Raw genomic sequence first — 19,827 nt, forward strand, 5'->3', positions numbered from 1 at the left:
GAGGGTATTGAGCCATGGACAGAGTGGATTAAACTTGTTACCCAGCAGAACACCCTCCTATTTAACATGGTAACTAAAATATTGAATGGACTGGCAGAGAATGAATGTATCATGACCATTGCCAGGGTATCGACATTCAACAACATGATGTGCTGACCATGGTTGCACACCAGCTGCACACTACATTCTATTCCACTGCTGAGGTATGGCATATGGATAGCTACATTTATGCAGTCAGTGGCAAGCTGCACCATTGGGTTGACTATTCCTCTGGTGAAACTATGCACTTGCTCCACCTATTTCTCTGTTCAGAGTGTACTGCACAATCCCATTACCTCTCCTGGCACCACCTTTCTGACAGAGCAATGTCCTGTGAACTGGAAGATATTTGAGGTGTAGCCTCTTCTAGCCTGGATGGTTCAAGGCATGTGATGGTCACAATAACCCTCGCAGCCACTGGCAGTGCAGTCCTTTGGCTCCAAGTCATGGCAGAATTTTATGACCATCTCTGTGCATCGCAAGTGATGTAGACACCCACTACTCCTGTCTTACAATGCAGCAAGAAAAACATTCCTGAAAAGCCCTAGATGGATAAAGCCTTCTGTTCAGTGCCATTCTCCTACACTTTTATAGAATTTTATTGTTTACAGAATCCCTACAATGTGGAAACACAGTATCCAACCCGGGTCCCTGACACTGTGAGGCAGCTAACCACTGAGCCACCGTGCTGTCTATCTGTGTCTGCTACTTTTCCTCTACGTCTGTCAGCATCTCGACATTTTATTTGTTGGCCCTGCACAATCTTCCTCTCTTGCTGCAGCTACCATTGCACCGATGGTAGGAAGAGCAATATGCCGACATCCTACCAGCCACAATCAATGAGCCACTCACTGACTGTAAACAATTCCTCAAAACACCCAACAAATGAGCAAATACAAACAGAACCAATAGAAATGCAACAAAAGCCAACTAACCTGCATATTGTTGATAATCCCTATAAATAGTGTAGGTGGTAGTGGTGGGAGTGTGGCCGAGATGGGGTCGTGGAAGTGAAGTTTAGCGGGGTCCTCCCTGTTGTAGAACTTAGCCAATGGCTTTAGCCCCTTTGCTGTATTGGCCTCAACCTCCCTCTAAATAGGGAAGTTGTCTTTTTTTATTCTGCACCATTCCCATATTTTCTATGACATGGTGTTGCCAGTGTTAGACTGGGGTGGACAAAATCACACCAGGTTATAGTCCTACCAGTTTATTTGGAGGTACAAACTTTCAGAGCATTGCGCCTTTGTCAGGTAGCTAGGCTATTTCAGCCTAATGCCATTGACAGGACTTGTGCCCTGTACTCTTGGGTTATGTCTTACAGCTAGTATGCAGTGTACATTTAAGAAACATGCTTGCCATCAATGGCAGTTCCCCAGGATAGAAGATGATGTCTGACAGACAAATGACTCTTCAGATGACTGAGAAGCCCAGTCTTAGTCGTGCTTGTGATGTTATCACTGTGTCACAGCATGTGATTTAGCAGGGAGGTGGCATCTTAATGTATTATTGCTATAGTATTAATCCAGGGACCCTGACAATATTCTGGGAACCTGGGTTCAAATCCTGCCATAGCAGATGATCGAGGTTCCACACAACAAAAATCTGGAATTAAGATTCTAATAATGACTGTTGCTGATTGTCGGGAAAAGACCCGTCTGGGTCATTAGTGTCCAATTAGGGAAGAAACTGCTGCCCTTACATGGTTGGCGTACGTGTGACTCCAGACTCACAATAATGTTGTTGACTTTTATGTGCCCTCTGGGCAATTGGGCAATAAATATTGGCCTGACCAGAGACACCTACATCCTGAGAATGATTTTAAAAAGTGCAAAAATCTCTAACTCCATCTTAACAGAGACCACTTGAAGGAGAACATGTTGATAGATTGTAACCAAATAGCTTATATCTACTGATATCACAGATACTGAATCATTTGTTAATGTAATGTATTAGATTTGTACATATATACACACCAAGAGATGCAAGAAAAGTCTATTAAAACTTTAAGTATTGTATTACCTGCATCTAATTCTTATGTTAAAGGAACTAATAGAAGCATTGCCTCATTAGGTACATATAACCTCGTGGAGGCAAAAGCCCACACCACTACAGTAGATCATTTACCACCAGAATTATTCAGAAGAATTAAGAGTTTGTCTATTCCAGTTTTGGCAAGTGTAAATCCCACTTTTCTGTAGTTGCACTGACTGACTGGGGCTCTTAGAAATATCCTGGCCTTGACGACACACACTGACAGAAATTATACAATATCAAATCATTTATGATTCGGAGATGCCGGTGTTGGACTGGGATGTACAAAGTTAAAAATCATACAACAACAGGTTATAGTCCAACGATGAAGGAGCGTCGCTCCGAAAGTTAGTGTGCTTCCAATTAAACCTTTTGGACTATAACCTGGTGTTGTGTGATTTTTAAAATCATTTATAATCAACCTGTTTGAACATGTTCTGACACACCTTCAGGAGAGCTAGATATTCTGGCCGAGAGGCGGGGTCCCAACCACTGCAGCACATATATCTGTTGCAGTTTATGTGTAGATATACATATATATTAATAAATATATTTCTATATATAAATGTATAGCATTTATATTTTTGTCTCAGACGCTTTTTGAAATATCACTTAGCTGCACTGTAATATTTCAGGGCTTTGTACCATTGTTCTGATTTATCACAGCAGAACTACAGCACCATCAGAAACACTCATTTTTATTCATAAGTACTTTATTGGAAAGGAGGGATTTGATTTGGTAGCAATGAATTATGCGTGTACAGCCAGCTGCCTGCAGAACAAACATGGCAGGTCAAAGCTGCAACATACAACATTTTAAACTATCACAACTGTCTGATGTCTGCTTTCCGTCATCTTCTCTGCATGATAACTGATGAGGCACACACCCTGCAATTCTAACCTCAAAATAAGACATGCTGACATATTCCACAAAGTGGATTTTGTCATCCAGTTATAAGAGACAGGAGATGTGTCACATGCCTCTGTATCATCCTAGCTGATAAGACTATTTGCCCAGTATATGACTCAGACGTGGTAGAAGAGCTGCAGCTGTTTATGAATAAGTTTCAAATGCCATCAAGTCCAGAAGCACTGTCATTTTTTTTCAGTGCTCCTACTGAACACCAGCTGACCTGCCATTACACCCAATGTGCACTGAAGCATCCAACTGCAATGTTCACTTCAGATTTATTAGCAAAGCATTCAAGGTCAGCTCTGTTGCAAAAATTAAAGGAGGCTTCAGAGAATATGCAGCAAAATAAACAAATGCATATTAGTACTTTTAGAAATATTCTAATAATTTGTTAATCATTTTGGTCTTATTTAAATGAAAATAACATGGTAATGTTTTGTTAATGTACCATTATATTGTAATATCCTGATGTGCATTCTCGTTTTCCTGCTCTTTTCAAATTCTCTTACCTTGAGACATAGAGATGCAACCATAAGATATAGGAACAAAATTAGACCATTCGGCCCATCGTATCTGTTCAGCCTTTCAATCGCAGCTGATATATTCTAACCCAATTCTCCTGCCTTCTCCACATAACCCTTGATCCCCTTACTAATAAAGAACCTATCTATCTCTGTCTTAAATACACTCAATGATTTGGCCTCCACAGCTTCTTGCAGCAATGTGTTCCATGGATTCTTGCACAAGAAATTCCTCTTCATCTTGTTCCTTTACTTTGATGCTATTCCCTCAGGTCCACATAATGGAAACATCTCGTCCATGTACACCCTATCCAGACCTTTCAATATTCTGTAAGTTTCGATGAGATCAGCACTCATCCTTCTAAACTCTGAGTACAGACCCAGACTCCTCAACTGTTCCTCATAGGATAAGGCCTTTATTCCTGGAATCATTCTTGTAAATCTCCTCTGGACCCCATCCAATTCCAGCACATTCTTCCTTAGGTACAGGTCCCAAACCTGCTCACAATATTCCAACTACAGACTGACCTGAGCCTTATACATCCCTGTTCTTGTATTCTATCCCTTCTTTAAATGAGTGCTAACATTGCATTTGTCTTCCTAACTGACAACTGATGCTGCATGTTAACTTTAAGAGAATCCTGAACTGGGATTCCCAAATCCTTTTGTGCTTCAGATTTCTGAAGCTCTTCCCTATTTAGAAAATAGTCTACACCTCTTTTCTTCCAACCAAAGTGCATAACCTCACACTTTCCCAAATTATATTCCATTGGCCATTTCTTTGCCTACTCTCCTAACCTGTTCAAGTCCTTCTGCAGCCTCACCACTTCCTCAACACTACTTGTCACTCGACTTACTTTTGTACCATTTCCAAACTTAGCAACAATGCCCTCAGTTCCTTCATCCAGGTTGTTAATGAGTAATATGAATAGTTGTGGTCCCAGCACTCACCCCTGTGAACACTATTAGTCACTAGCTGCCATTCTGAAGAATACCTCTTTATCCCCACCTTCTGCTGTCAGTCAATCTTCCTATTTATGTTAGTACCTTGCCCCTAATACCATGGGTTTTTATCTTGTTTAGCAGCCTTCTCTGCAACACCTTGTCAAAGGCTGTGTCGATATCTAACTCACATGCACTGCCTCTCCTTTGTCTAATTTGCATACCTCCTCCTCAAATAATTCTATCAGATTTGTTAGACATGACTTCTTATTGGAAAAGCCATGCTGACGCAGCCCTATTTTACCATGGGCTTCCAAGTAATCTGCAATCTCATTTTCAATAATGGACTCAAGGACCTTACTAATGACTAAGGTCAGGCTAACCGCCCTATAGTTTCCTATCTTCTGCCTCCCTACCTTCTTAAACACAGATGTTATATTAGCCATTTTACAGTCCTTTGGCACCCTCCCTGACTCCAATGATTCCTGAAAAATCACCAGCTTTATCCTTCAAACCCTGGATACATCAGCCTATCCTTGGGATTTATCCATTTTCTGTCCTTTCAGCTTCCCCAGAATCTTCTTCTTTATGATGGCTATGATATTCACTTCTGTTTCCTGACTTCCTTGAAGTTCTGGTATGCTGCTGATGGCTTCACTGTGAAAATTGATGCTAAGTACCTGTTCGTTTCCTCGCCATTTCTTTGTTCCGCATTACTACTTCTCCAACCTTATTTTCCAAGGGTCCAATATGTGTCTGTCTTATGTTTTATATATTTAAAATAATCCCTTGCAATCTTTTTTATATTACAAGCTAGCTCACCCTCATATTCCATCTTCTGACCCTCTATTGCTTTTGTCATTATCCTCTGTTCGTTTTTTAAATGTTTCCCAATCCTTTGGTCTCCCACTATCTTCACCACATTGTATGGTTTTTCTTTTGCTTTTGTGCTGTTCCTGACTTCCCTTGTCAGCTATGGTTGCCTCATCCTCCCCTTAGTATGTTTCTTCTATCTTTGGATAAATTTCTGCTGCACCTTCTGAATTACCCCCATAAACTCCTGTCATTGTTGCTTCACTGTCTTCCCTGCTAGGTTCCCCTTCCAATCAGTTCTGGCCACCTTCTCCCTCATGTATTTGCAGTAACCTTTACTGAATTGTAATATCCACTTCCAACCTTTCCCTCTCAGACTGCAAGGTGAATTCTATTATATAATGGCCATTGCTCCTGAAGTGTTCCTTCGCTTTAAGCTCCATAATCAAGTCTACCTCATTACACATAACTAAATTCAGAACAAAAACCAAAATTCCTGGGCAATCTCAGCAGGTCTGGCAGCATCTGTGGAGAGAAAGCAGGGTTAATGTCTTAGGTCCAGTGACTCTTCCTCAGAACTAATAGTAGCTCGATAAAGGATGCTTTTTATGTAGAATATAGGATAGGGGGAGGAGTAAGCAATAGGTGGAATTAGAACCCAAAAAAAGAGAAACACAGTGGGACAGACAAGGAGTGGATAAAGACCAATCCAGGAGAATGAATAGCTGCTAATGGGGACTATTGATAACTGACAAAGGGTAGTGTATGATAAAAGCCCATGTGATGACAAAGTCTGGTGTGTGGGAATACGGAAAGCATGGGGAAATGTGTTCAAGCCCTAAACTTCTTGATCTTGATATTAAGTTGAGAAGGCTTTAGAGTTTGCAAAGTGAATAATGAGGTGTTCTTCCAGCTTGTTCTGAGTTTCACTGGAGCACTGCAGCAAACCCGAGACAGAGATATTGGCCAGGGAACATGGTGGTGTATTCAAGTGGCAAGTAATTGGAAGCTCAGTTCTTTTTTGTGGCCAGAATGTAGGTGTTCTACAAAGCGGTCACCAGTCTGCACTTCACTTCCCCAGTGTACAGGAGACTACATTTTGAGCAGTGAATACAGTAGACTACATTGAGTGAAGTGCAGGTAAAATGCTGTTTCCTGGAAGGTGTGTTTGGAGCTTTGAATCCCGAATTGCCTGTTCTTCAGTGGACTGTACCACATGTTGCTCCAAAAATAACTTTCAGGATTCTGCAACTTCTTTGTCTTGAGTTCCATGACTAACCTGATTTTTCCAGTCCACCTGTATGCTGAAGTTGCCCATGATTGTCGTAACAGTGTCTTTCTTGCATGACTTTTCTATCTCCTGATTTATTTTTTCCCTCTACATCCTGATTACTGCGAGGAAATCTGGACAGAAATCCCATTCGAGTCTTTTCCTATTGTGGTTCCTTAACTCTTCCCACACAGATTCTATACCTCTGTCTCAATATCACTTCATGATTTAACTTCATTCGAAGGCTTGTGTTTCCAAATAAACCTGTTAGACTATAACCTGGTTGTGTGTGATTTTCAACTCTTTCATATACTGCATGCGTTAAAGTACAACATTCTCAGTTCTGCGTTGGCTGCCCCCTTTCTCATAGTTGTCTGCTTATCTGCTGTGCTTGAAGTTAGATTCTGGCCCCTTTCTTACTCACTGTCCTATTACTTGTTCTGGAAACTCTCAAAAATTACTGCTTAGCACTCCCCTTTTAAATTTGTCCATACAACTGAACCCACTATCTAGTTTAAAGTCCTATCCACAGCTTCAGTTATACAATTTGCCAGAACTCTGGTCCCAGCATGGATCAGGTGGAGCCCATCCCATCAGATGGTACAAATCTGTTGAAAGTGCAACAAAACTTCATTTAATTCTTGATTATTGCAACTTTAGAGAACCAACTCCATGAGCAGACAATTAAGAATTTTCAATTCCCGGGCACAGGAATTATTCTGAATCATCTATTCTCCTGATGCCCAACTCATGCTTTTAAAAATGCAGTGCTGCAGATGATAGGATTTATATGGAGCCAAAATTTCCTGTCAAAATAAGGAAATATTGAAAATTGTTCTCATTAGTTCCCATGCTTAGATGGTACAGCAACCTCACATGAGAGGCAGACATGGCAAAACACAAGCATATAACAAGTTCATGTGTGATTGTGGTCCAACTTGTACCACTCCGCCATTTGCTTTTTCAAAAGAGATTTTACTGTCAGTCTCACCATCAAAAATTGTCGAACAGCATAAAATGGCTGTATTGGAACATGTTTGCAAATTGAACCTCAGCATAGAAAATTGAGTGATTTGAGCATAGGATCATTACTCCCTTTTTGTCCACAGATCCTTGTCATGTCAAAAATAGTACGTAGCTGGCAATTTGACCAATGTTAATTACTAAGATCCAATCACTCTGTCATTGAAGATGATCTTTTAAAGTACAGAGTTTCATTCCTCCGGAGGTTGACTGGTGGAGTTATTAGAAATTTAAAATTAAATGTTTTTCCTTCCTTTGTATCTCTTCGTTCTTTGTCCAATCTTTATTCTCTTTGCCATTCTTCCTGAACCTGACATAGTATTGAATTAAATCTCTCTAAATTACATTTCCTTCTTCAGCCCTTGACTGTTTGGATTCTATTTTATTCACCCTTGCCAGTGAGTTTGAAGCATTTGGAAGCTTGGCACCATCTACATATTTGCCCCTGCCCCCACCACAATTATACTATTAGTGTGGTTGACTTTTAACCGACCATTTGACAATTAAGCATAAGCAATAAATGTCAGTGTCATCCACATGCCATGAACAAATAAAATAAAATTGGTCTCAAATTAATTGCAGGATTGCAGCTACATCAAGGGTCTTTCTGAGTATTTTTTTTAAAAAGCTGTCCCTCCTTTCACTTTTGTTGGTCATTATACAATGACAGTCTAAAGTTTATTGATAATTAATAAACAGTTCTGTGAAACCAGTCATTCCAAAGTGAGCATCTGGTTCATCTATACACTGTTCAAAATGTATTGACAGCTACTTCTAGTTCAATCTCCATAATGTGGAGTCTGATGCTGGGAAGGAGACAAGTGGTTCTCCAGGTACTTGCTGGCAATGCAAGAAGGGAAATTAAGGGAAAAACATTTCATCCTTTAGACTTGCAACTCACACTGGTCCATCCAGAATTGGCATTGACAGAGCAAATTATCTGCTTGTTACTGTGACTGAATGCCATTCAGAGGACACCAGCTCCAAGGAAATGAGAGAAAGTCATCCATCTCTTCTGTAAAAAATGGTTAACCTCACTATACCTACTGTCATAAAGCTGGTCTTTTTTTTCTAAAAGCTGTTCTTTTTCTCAAGGATACTTTGTTCTTGGTCTTTTTCAGATGGGTCATAAACCACTCATGCTCTGAATCAACTGGTTTGGTACAGAGATGAAAGACTGTTTTTGTTTAGCTGAGCAGTTCAGTTCAGAACTTTAGTTAGGAGTTCAGCAGTGGAGCTGTGTGCAAACAGGCTGCTAAACTGTTTCCCCTTCTGCCCTTCTTGACCTGTAAGCCTTTGTTTCAATTTTACTGCATTTAGGGGGTTTGTTTATTGGGGCTATTGTGCAATATTTGGAACAGTATAATTAAGTCTAGTTTGGATAGACTGAGTTGTTAGGTGTTTTTTTATTCTCTTCTTTGCATTTCATTCTGTAATTTTGTGAGTAATATTTTGTCTGTTTTAAAACCTGGTAATCAACCCAGCTAACTTACTCCAGATAATTTTTACTGTACACTTACCAAAACAAATTGCAAAGTTATGATGAGATGAGATTGCCTACAGTATAGAAACAGGCCCTTTAACCCAAACAAGTCCACACTGTTCCTCTGCAGAGTAACCCACCTAGACCCATTTCCCTGCCCAATGTACCTAAAACTAAGGGCAATTTAGCATGGCCAGTTCACCTGACCTGCACATCTTTCGATTGTGGGTGGAAATTGGAACACCCAGAGGAAACCCACACAGACACAGAGGGAATGTGTAAACTCCACACAGACAGCTGCCTAAGGCAGAAATTGAATCTGGGTCCCTGGTGCTGTGGGGGATTAATCATTGAGCATGGTCTGGGCTGCATGCTTAAGAATGTTCTGAGTGGTCTGGCCTAGTCCATAACACTACAACCACATTGCAATCATTAAAGTACTAAAATACTAAGATCTTCTTTTAAAAAAATTAGTAATACATTTCAACCCTACAGTATTTATTGATGGTTTTGTTTTACGAAATTTGAGCTGCCACAGCCTATCAAAGTTACATTACTCACATCATTATGCTTTTCTATAAAATATAATACACCAACATATCTAACTGTATTTATTATTTTTAATGCCCTTTGCTTGCTGCTCACAATATGGCCTCCTTTTCGTCAGGGAGATTAAGTGAAGATTAGATGTCTGCTTTGTGGATCACCTCCATTCAGTCTGCAAGCATAACTCAGAGCCTCTCCACTACACTCCAGCTCTGACATTTATTTCTCAGCCTCCTGTGCTATTCAATTGGAACTCGACATAAACCCAAAGAGCAGCAGCTTTCCAGCTCTTTACTATATGTTCTGGACTAAGCATTAAGGTCAACCATTTCAGATTGTAAACATGGTCACCATTTCTTTTTCAAAGTGTCTATGTTTTAAGAAAACAGCTGGATGAAAATCTTGCCTTTCAATTAATAGTTCCTCAAAACACATTTATTTCTCATTATTTGTCCATTCGCATATTTTCCGATGTATTATCGCTTTGTCGACATTTCATTATTCTTGTCTTTTCCCATCACAGACGTTTCATTTTGTTTTTTTTCCTCTCTCCCTTTCAATATTTTTTCTTAAAACTGCTTCATCCCTTAGTACCATTTTTAATGATGAGTCATTGACATCAAAGTTCTTTTCCATTCCACTTCTCCCATTTTACTTGGGATCACCACAATATTGGTTGATCACTAATCTCCATCTCCTCCTGTGAGTCACCATTCCTCCTTAAATCCTGAAAAGTTTATGTCTCTCAGCACTGCATCCTTCCATCTGGTCTTAGGCCATCAACTTTTCCTCCTTCTTGGCAGTCCCTTCTCATCTCACCACATACAGATTGTTGTACTATTTTGATCTTGTATTGACTGCTTACTATGAGGTGCTCACAGGTTTTGCTGACTCCTTGACATACTGGTTCCTGAAATTGTCTCAACCTTGAGCATTGGTCTGAGTATTCCAGCCTGGTGGGGTTAGGCTGGGAGGAATGAGGGTGCTTTATATGGAGCTGTAAGGTTTGGGAAGGGAGGGCTTGAGTCTTACCTCTATGATGACAGGTTACAGACAGCAGAAAACCTAGCACAGCTTCTCATTTAGCAGCCAATTTATCTAAGTATCCAATGAAGAACCACTCAACCGGCACCCCCCACTACACACACACACACATACACAAGCATGCGCGCGCACACACACACACACATACAAATATTCCCACATCAGTAGGCCTTGCCTTGAGCAGAGGTAGCCAGAAAAGCTTCAGCAAATTCACCAACAGGAGATGTCCTCCTTTAGAGCTTGATCTTGGCCCACCAAGGAGACACCCAGCAATATTGATTATCTCCATGACAATGGTCCTGCCTGCTGGTGTTGCACAACACCCCTTTCCCTCAATGTTTGAAGATTACTGGGAGTTTCTTGCATGCCCCAGTTTCTTCCCAAAATTCCATTTGCTCTTCCAGGATGCTTAAACATTGAGATGCAATCTTATTGAAATTGCAACCGCTGCAAAGGCTATTGCTTGCAGGTTGTGACAGGTCTACTGATTGGACTTACATCTAGGGAGAGGTTCACCATACAATTAGACAGGGGACTGTCAATGACTTGAAGAGTGCTGCTGAATGTAAGCCTCTCCATGTCAGATCACCAGTCAAAATGCTGTTGGACCCTGATTTTGGCCATAGAGGCAGGTCTTAAACCTCCACCCAAAAAGTGAGCCCATTAACTATGCTTCTCTCATCAGATGCAGCCAAGCCTGTGAATATTTCCAGCATTTCTGTTTTTCTTGCAGCTCACAGTCATGTGAGGTATGGTCTAGTATGAAATTCAATACCTTTCTGTGAACATCACAATTGACTGTTTCAAGTTCAGAGAGAAGAAGCAGCAATATAGCCAAATTCCATTATTCCTGTAGCATTTTGAAATTGGCTGATATTAAGGAAACAGTGGAACAGAAAGTAGGAAGAAGTCAATGTCTAAGAAGCCTTGTATTTTCTGTCAATAATTTTCTGTCATTTTTCTGTAAAGATTTCCATCGAGAAATAATTGTTAATCCAATGTGCTCTATTCTCACCATTCAAATGTCATCTGTAAGTCATATCAGCCACAATCCTATTGAATGGCAGAGCAAGCTGGAGGGGCCGAATGGCTCAATTCTGTTCCTATTTCTTATTCCGCTGTCTAAAGTGCTTCTACTGTAGAGTCCCTGATAGAATCGTGACTTGAGAACTGTCCGTGGTCCTGAACAGCTCAGCATTGAATTCAATGCAATAGTTGGAACTTCATGAACTTTGTGTCCTGCTTCATGTCAAAAGCCCTGTTAATGGTATTGCTAGAAAATCTGCCTGTTGTGTTAATCACTGAAGTGATTATGAATAAATAATGTGCCAAACAAACTATATTGTCTCCCCCTTCCACTGTTGCCCTGCCAAAACAGACACAGCTTATAATACTAGGAGAAAGTGAGGACGGCAGATGATGGTGATCAGAGTTGAAAGTGTGTTGCTGAAAAAGCATAGCCGGTCAGGCAGCATCCAAGGAGCAGGAGAATCGATATTTTGGGCATAAGTCTGATGAAGGGCTTATGCCCGAAACGTCAACTCTCCTGCTTATCAGATGCTGCCTGACCATCTGTGCTTTTCCAGCACAACACTCTTGACATAGCTTATAATATCACTTTGCAAGTATACACATGGATGTGATACAATGTAAAATGTGACATTTCTGTGTATCTGGTAACGCTTCAAGATTTAGATGCGTTGAGAGATAACATTCTCACTAACATAACCAAGGCAGAGGAAATTATATTGTCTGTAAGAATCGAAAAAATTATGCTAAGCAGAGCACTAACCTTCATACTACCAAAAATAGAAGCTATGCAGTTTCCATCAACTGTTATTTCATTGGCTTACAAAATAAATAAGTTCTATGCAACAAAAGGAATATAAACACAAGCAAAAAATGACAGAAATGAAATGTGTGCAGCCTCCTCACCTCACAGTTTCCTTAACTCAGAAAACATTGTCACATCACGTAGATTTGTCACCTTCATATGACTTCTCTTAAAAGCCAATGATCAAAAGTGTCAACTTATAACAAGGTTGAAGAGATAGAAGACAAAGCAATCCTTGAAAAAAAAACATGCGCTCAGTTTGAAAGGATTTGATTTCAACAGACCATTCATGAACATGAAGAATATTAATTTAATAAAATTTCCTCAGAGTTGATACTGCTATAACATTGTAAATATGCAGGAGGTGCAGTGGAACTATGTTTACACATATATGTAAGCATTCTGCAATGCCTCAGGTGAAAGGAGGGTTAGAACAAATGCAGAAATGAGGATGTTTCAAAGCTTTTCTTAATAGAAAGCATATGATTTCAAGTTTGTAATCTAATCTAATCTGATGTCTTAGATAATATCAAAATCAACCTGTTGCCCTTGGTGTTTTTGATCTCATTATCTGAACCCTTGCATTAAGTTATAATCCAACATGGGCACAGTGCTGCACATTAATCTATGGTGTATCCACCTTCGAAGCTCACTTTCTTCCAATCCAGATTTCAACAAGATATCTCCTGCGGAGAATAAACTTCAAACTAGGTTTACTCTTTTCTTTTGAACTATTTTTCAATCAAGAATACATCTCATTTAAGTGACATTCTGTAAAAGAGAGATTGCTCAATGTAACTGAAAACTGAGGCATATTTATTTATAAAGGAAATGTTCTTGTTTCCTGCAGCAGAATTGCATGCATCAAAATATTAACAAGTTCACACTGAGCTTTTGCTAAGTCCTCATCCCCAATATTAAATTAGGCCACCTCTTATGCCTGCAGGATAAGCTTGCCTATAATGATGGCACTTAATGCTTGGTTCTGAAATCTGAAATGTCACTGCACAGAAGCGGATAACTCTGATTCAGTAATGGTGCTTTGAGCTTTGTTTGCATCTGGTACACTCAGCTTGTGGGGTCTACTTCATCCAACCACACGCACATGGAAGATAAGTTACCAAAATAATTATGCCAGTCTTGAAGGGTTTTGGAAATGCTAGGGAAGATTGAAGGCCTAATTTTGTTAAGAAACTTCACTGTCACCTATGCAAATTCAGGCATTCAAACTCTAATATTCCTTATTTGTCGTTATGACCACCTACAATGGATTTGAAGTGAAGGGTGTTCTTTGTAACCAATTTTCCTGATTTAAATTCTAATGTATGCCCAGGTTTATGTTCAGCTGCAAATACAGTTGAGACTAGTGACAAGAGAGGAAATTGTATGTAAATCAATTTTAAGTGTTGATGCAATTTCAGAGTAGTGTCCAAGAGAGCAGAAATTCTGAAGGCCTCAAAATGCCTGTTGGTTGAGAGGACACACTGGAAAGAAATGGTTTCCACATGTCTTCCCCATGCTGCAAAGTATCAGCTAACACCTTTTAAGGGATCTCATAACACTTTATTTGCTGATCCAGAACTTGTGGACAGAAATGCCAAAGCCTGCAAGAATGGGTCAAAACTTACAATGGTTAATGAGATTAGAATCACCCTGACACATCCTCTTCCTACTGTTTGAAGCAGGACACACTGGAATTGGAGTATGTTGAGGAAAAGTTGATCATTCATCTTTCCTATTAATGCTATTCCTTCATGATAGAAGCTTCCTCTACACAACATTTCTGTCCTCTGTCACTTTTGTCTACTGTGCAGGCTCTGCTATATAAAAAAGAAGGGCAGGAATGGAATATCTCCTCGTCTTCAAAGGTCTTTCACCTTGTACTTTGATATCAATAAAACAAAGCACAATGATCAATGCAATTTTCATTAAGTATGGTTAACCTTTATTAACACATGAACCAACAGCATAGGTTTTTATTCTTTCATGGGATATAGGCATCTTGGGCAAGACTGGCTATTTTTGCCCATCCTCAATTACTCTTGAACTGAGTCACCTGCAAGGTCAATCCAGTAGGGAATAAGGTGTCAACACCATTTTCATGATGATGCAAGTATGGCAGATTTTCTTCCCTAAAGGACATTAGTGAAACAAATAGGTTTTTACAGCAATAAATAATAGTTTAATGGTCACAGTTATTGAGACAAGCTTTCGTATTAATTTTAATTAATTCAGCTTAAAGTCACCAACTACCATGCTGAGATTCAAAATTGTACCTAGCCCAGCCTCTGGATTTCTGGACTAGAGATATAACCATTATACTTGACAGCGGTGCCTGCTTGCTGTATCAAAAAGTTCGCTGTTTCATCCCTATTCCTGATGAAGGGCTTTTGCCCGAAAAATCAATTTTCCTGCTCCTTGAATGCTGCCTGACCTGCTGTGCTTTTCCAGCACCACTCTAATCTATATAACCATTATGCAACCATCTCCCCAATAAATTAGTGAAGGGTTCCTACATACAAGGGGGTCACTCCACTAATTAATTCATATGTGACTTCCCACGATTTTTTTTCTCCTCTTATCCTATTCTTTCCTGTTTACATCCACAATTCCTCTGACGTCCTATGCCAGTTTTGGAATTTCCCGTTTGCGGTTTCAGCCACCTCTTCTTCACCATGGACATGCAATCCCTTTACACATCCATCCCCCACTGGGATAGTCTCAGGGCTGTCTGCTTCTTCCTTGAGCAAAGCCCTGAACCGTCTCATCCACCACCACCCTCCTCCGCCTGGCCAAGCTCATCTGCACACTGAGCGACTTCTCTTTTAACTCCTCTCATTTTCTTCAGGATGAAGTGTTGGCCATGGATACTCACACATGGTCCCCAGTTATGCCTGTCTCTTCATGGGATATGTGGAACATTCCTTGTTCCAGTCCTATTCTGATCCCATCTAAAACTCTTTCCCAAATGTATCAATGATATCACTGGTGTTGCTTCCCTCTCTTGTCTGGAATTAGAAAAGTTAATCAATCTTGCTTCCAATGCCCACCCCACCGTCACTTTCACCTGGTCTACCTCTGACTCCTTTCCTTTCCTTGACATCTCTGGTTCCATTTCTGGAGATAGACTGGCCACTAATATCCACTAGAAACCCACCAACTTCCACGTCTAACTGGACTATATATCCCTGCTTCCTGTAAAGACTCCATTCCATTCTCCCAGTTCCTCCTTCCCCATCACATATGTTTCAATGAGGCCAGCTTCGACAAGGAAGCCTCTGACATGTCCACCTCCTTCCTCAACCGAAGATTCCTCAGCACCGTTGTTGACAGGGCCCTCAACCATGTCCAACCCATCTTCCTCACTTTGGCCCTGGCCGTCTCTACATGGGTTCCCCTTGTCCTTACCAACCATCCCACTAACATTCATATCCAGAAGATCATCAGCTGCCATTTCTGCCACCTCCAGCAATATGCCACCACCAGGCACATATTCCCCTCCCCCTCCCTTCTCCGCCTTCCACAGGGACCATTCCCTCTGGGACACCCTGGTCCACTCTTCCTTTATTCCCAACACCCACCCAGAGCCCTATGACGCCTTCCCCTGCAACCACCGAAGGTGTAACACTTGCCCATTTACCTCCTCCCTCCTCAATATTCCAAGGTGATGCAATACTTTACCTGCACTTCACACAATCTAGTCTCCTGCATTCGCTGCTCACAATATAGTCTCCTCTACATTGGGGAAACAAAGTGTAGATTGTGTGACAGCTTTGGAGAACATCTTCATTCTGTTATTAAAAAAGACCCTGATCTTCCAGTTGCCTGCCACTTTAACACACCACCTTGTTCCCTGGCCAACATCTCTGTCTCAGGCTTACTGCAGTGTTCCATGATGCACAGTGTAAGTTGGAAGAACAGCATCTCATTCTCCACTTGGGGACCATCCAGCCCTCCAGACTCAATATTGACTTCAATCATTTTAAAGCCAGAACGTTCGCACATCCTAGCCCTCAAACCTATACATCAGGCCTTCTTATCACAAAGTCTGCCATTGTTAGCCACTAAACGTGTCCGTTAACAGTTATTCACTCTCCTAGCCAGGTCGCTATCCATTACTTCATCTGCCCAACTGTTCTTCACTTCCTTTGGGCTCTCTCCCCACCAATCATTTATTCGTTACCACATCTCCCATCCACCCCATCCCCATCCTCACATTCTGCATACAATCCGACAATTTCCTAGCTACCATCAGTTCTGAGGAAGGGTCACTGGACCTGATTTCTCTTCACAGATGCTGCCAGACCTGCTGAGCTTTTCCAGCAACTTCTGTTTTTTTTGTATAAGCTCTGGCTGCTGGTGCAACTCATTACTGTTTACAACTTAACATTAATACAAATACAAGACAAATTGGAGAGAGCTAAAACATAGAAGTGCTTTAAACCATAACATACAGAAATGCATAGAAAATAAAATGCCTTACACTGTCTTACATCATGGAAATAAGATCAGAATGACAAAATGTATTGCAGGTCGATAAGCCTGAACTTTTCCCATGTTTGAATGCTCTAGAATCTCACCATAATACTTCTTCCTCTTGCACATATATGAGATAAATGGAACCTCATTGGTGTCAGCAGGATACTGGGAGCACAATTAATGTCATTTGGTTCTACTACCAGAAACTGTACTGAAACACAGACTTCCAGAACGTCTCACACTCAGGTACCCAATTACCACCTAACAGCTGCCTGACATTGGATGGGAAATCCAGTCTTTTGTGACACAGGCCAAATCCACACTGTGATGTCAATTTTTTTTTGTAATTAACAAACACAATTTAAATGAAGGGTCCGGGTAGAATTTTTCAAGGACCTAACTGCTGCCAATACAACAGTATCATCTTAAAACATAAAAATTAAAACAGTGCAGTGCTGAAATGACATTGCCATCACTACTAATTTAGAATAAACTTGAGATGGTCACAAATTAAATGTAAATGAACTTTGAATTTTACAATGCACAGGTGTAAAAGTAAACAATTTATGTGTGAACATAAATAAGGATTTGTGTTTGATTTGTACTAATTATGCAATCATTATGCAAGAGTTTCTTGGTGTGTGGAGGAGCATACATAGGAGACTGGATTTCCACCTGCTTGCTATTCTTAGCTATTCTTCTGGGACATACTGACTCATTGCCCTCAAGCATTTTTGTCTCGCAACTGGATTCCAATCATATGCCTGATTTAGTTATCTGTTTAACAATCTCTTGGTGTGCATTAGCACTCATGAGTTCTCAACTGTACTTTTCCATGGTGATACCTGGTTATATTATGATGGAATATGGAATACTCCTCTCAAATGAGTTTTTATCTAGGATCAATGTATATCATTGTCAAACATCTTGGCTTGTTACTGGAAGCATATTTGATTTCAACCTATAACCCTTTACTTTAGTTTCTTCTCTATCTTCCTGCAAGAAATGTTGTTTTGCTTTACGTGTTTTAATTTAGATAAATTTCAATAGAGAGTTTGTGTATTTCAGCAGGTGATTTACAGGAAACTTAATCCATTGTTGGTATCAGCATCTTTGCATTGTGACTTTGCTTTGTCTTTGAAAAGGTCCCACATGGGAGACTGATAAAGAAGATAAAAGGACATGAGAACTAGGGTAGCTTGGCAAAATTGACTAAGTTGTAGGAGACAGAGGGTGGTGATGGAAGGCTGTGTAACCAGAGGCTTGTCTAGTAGTGTGCCACAGGAATTGGTGATGGGTCCCTTATTATTCGTGGGCAGCATGGTGATTCAGTGGTTAGCACTACTGCCTCACAGCGCCAGGGACTCACATTTGATTCCCACCTTGGGTGACTGTCTGTGTGGAGTTTGCACATTCTCCCCGTGTCTGTGTGGGTTTCCTCCGGGTGTTCCGGTTTCCTCCCACAGTCCAAAGATGTGCAGGTTAGGTGAATTGGTCATGCTAAATTGCCCGTAGAGTTAGGTGCATTAGTCAGGGGTAAATATGGGGGATGGGTCTGTGTGGGTTACTCTTTGGAGTGTCGGTGTGGACTAGTTGGGCGGAAGGGCCTGTTTCCACACTGTAGGCAATCTAAATGGTGTAGGTGAGAATGATAAGTATGTTTGCAGATGGCACCAAGACTGGCTGTTAATAGCAAAGAAGTAGATCGTAGATTAGAGGAGTATAAAGAGAGGTTGGTCAGATGAGTGGTAGATGGAATTTAATCCTGAAAAGTGTGATGTGGTGCATTTTAGGAGAAGCAATAAGACAAGGGAATACTCAATGAATGACAAGATGCTAAGAAGCTCAGAGGAACAGAGAAAAATTGGGGTGCTTCTCCACAGATCCCTGAAGGCAGCAGAAAAATTTAATAAGATGACTAAGAATGTTTACGAGACACATGTTTTTATCAACTGTGGCATAGATTATAAGAGCAGGCTCCTTATCTTTGAATTGCACAAAACTTTGGTAGGCCTTGTAGCACACTGTAGGAAGGATGTTATTGCACTGGAAATGGTGCAGAGGAGATTCAGCAGAATGATATTGGAGCATTTTACCTATGAGGAGAAGCTAGATAGTCTCAGTTTGTTTTCTTCAGAGCAGTGAAGGCTGAGGGGTGACCTAATTGGGGTGTGTGAGGTTTGGAGAGACATGGGCAACGTAGATAGGTGTCAGTCGTTCTCCTTCATTGAAAGGTCAATAACAAAGGGGCATAATTTAAAGGGGAAAGGCAAGAAATTAAGACAGGATTTGAGGAGAAGAAAAATCACCTATAGGGTGATGGGAACCTGGAATGCATTGCCTAAGAGGGTAGTACAGGTAGGATAAGCTCTTGGAATTCAAGGCTATGGGTGAGTGCTAGAAAGTGGATTAATGTAGATAGATCAGTGCAGTTAAATTGAAAGGCCTCTCTTGTGCTATATGTCTCTGTGATCTATGGCATTGTCAATATCTGTAAATTTCCCATTTATTTCACTTTTTAGCTGGTGGTCGACATACAATAAGGTGAGACTCTTTATCAAATAAACGAAGGCAATTTCCCATGCAGAAGCATCTGACTGATAACTGCTGGATGCATTTTGCAGACATAGGAATGAAAGGGTGACATCCCATCCTTATCTTACATCACTAAAATTGGAAGTTAGGAATACCTAGTATACTGTGGGTCTTCAGGAATTGAGGAGTCAGAGACAGAGAGAGAGAGAGAGGGACAGAGTGCATGGGTCAAAAATCCTCTTGCTGAAACACTTTGCCTCATCATTTCTCTCTTTTCCTTCATACCATCCTCTTCGACCAAGTTTTCAGTCACCTGTTCTAATATATTTGTATATAGCCATGTTGTATTTAATT

Source organism: Chiloscyllium plagiosum, chromosome 35 (assembly GCF_004010195.1).
Source record: "Chiloscyllium plagiosum isolate BGI_BamShark_2017 chromosome 35, ASM401019v2, whole genome shotgun sequence".
Taxonomy (NCBI): Eukaryota; Metazoa; Chordata; class Chondrichthyes; order Orectolobiformes; family Hemiscylliidae; genus Chiloscyllium; species Chiloscyllium plagiosum.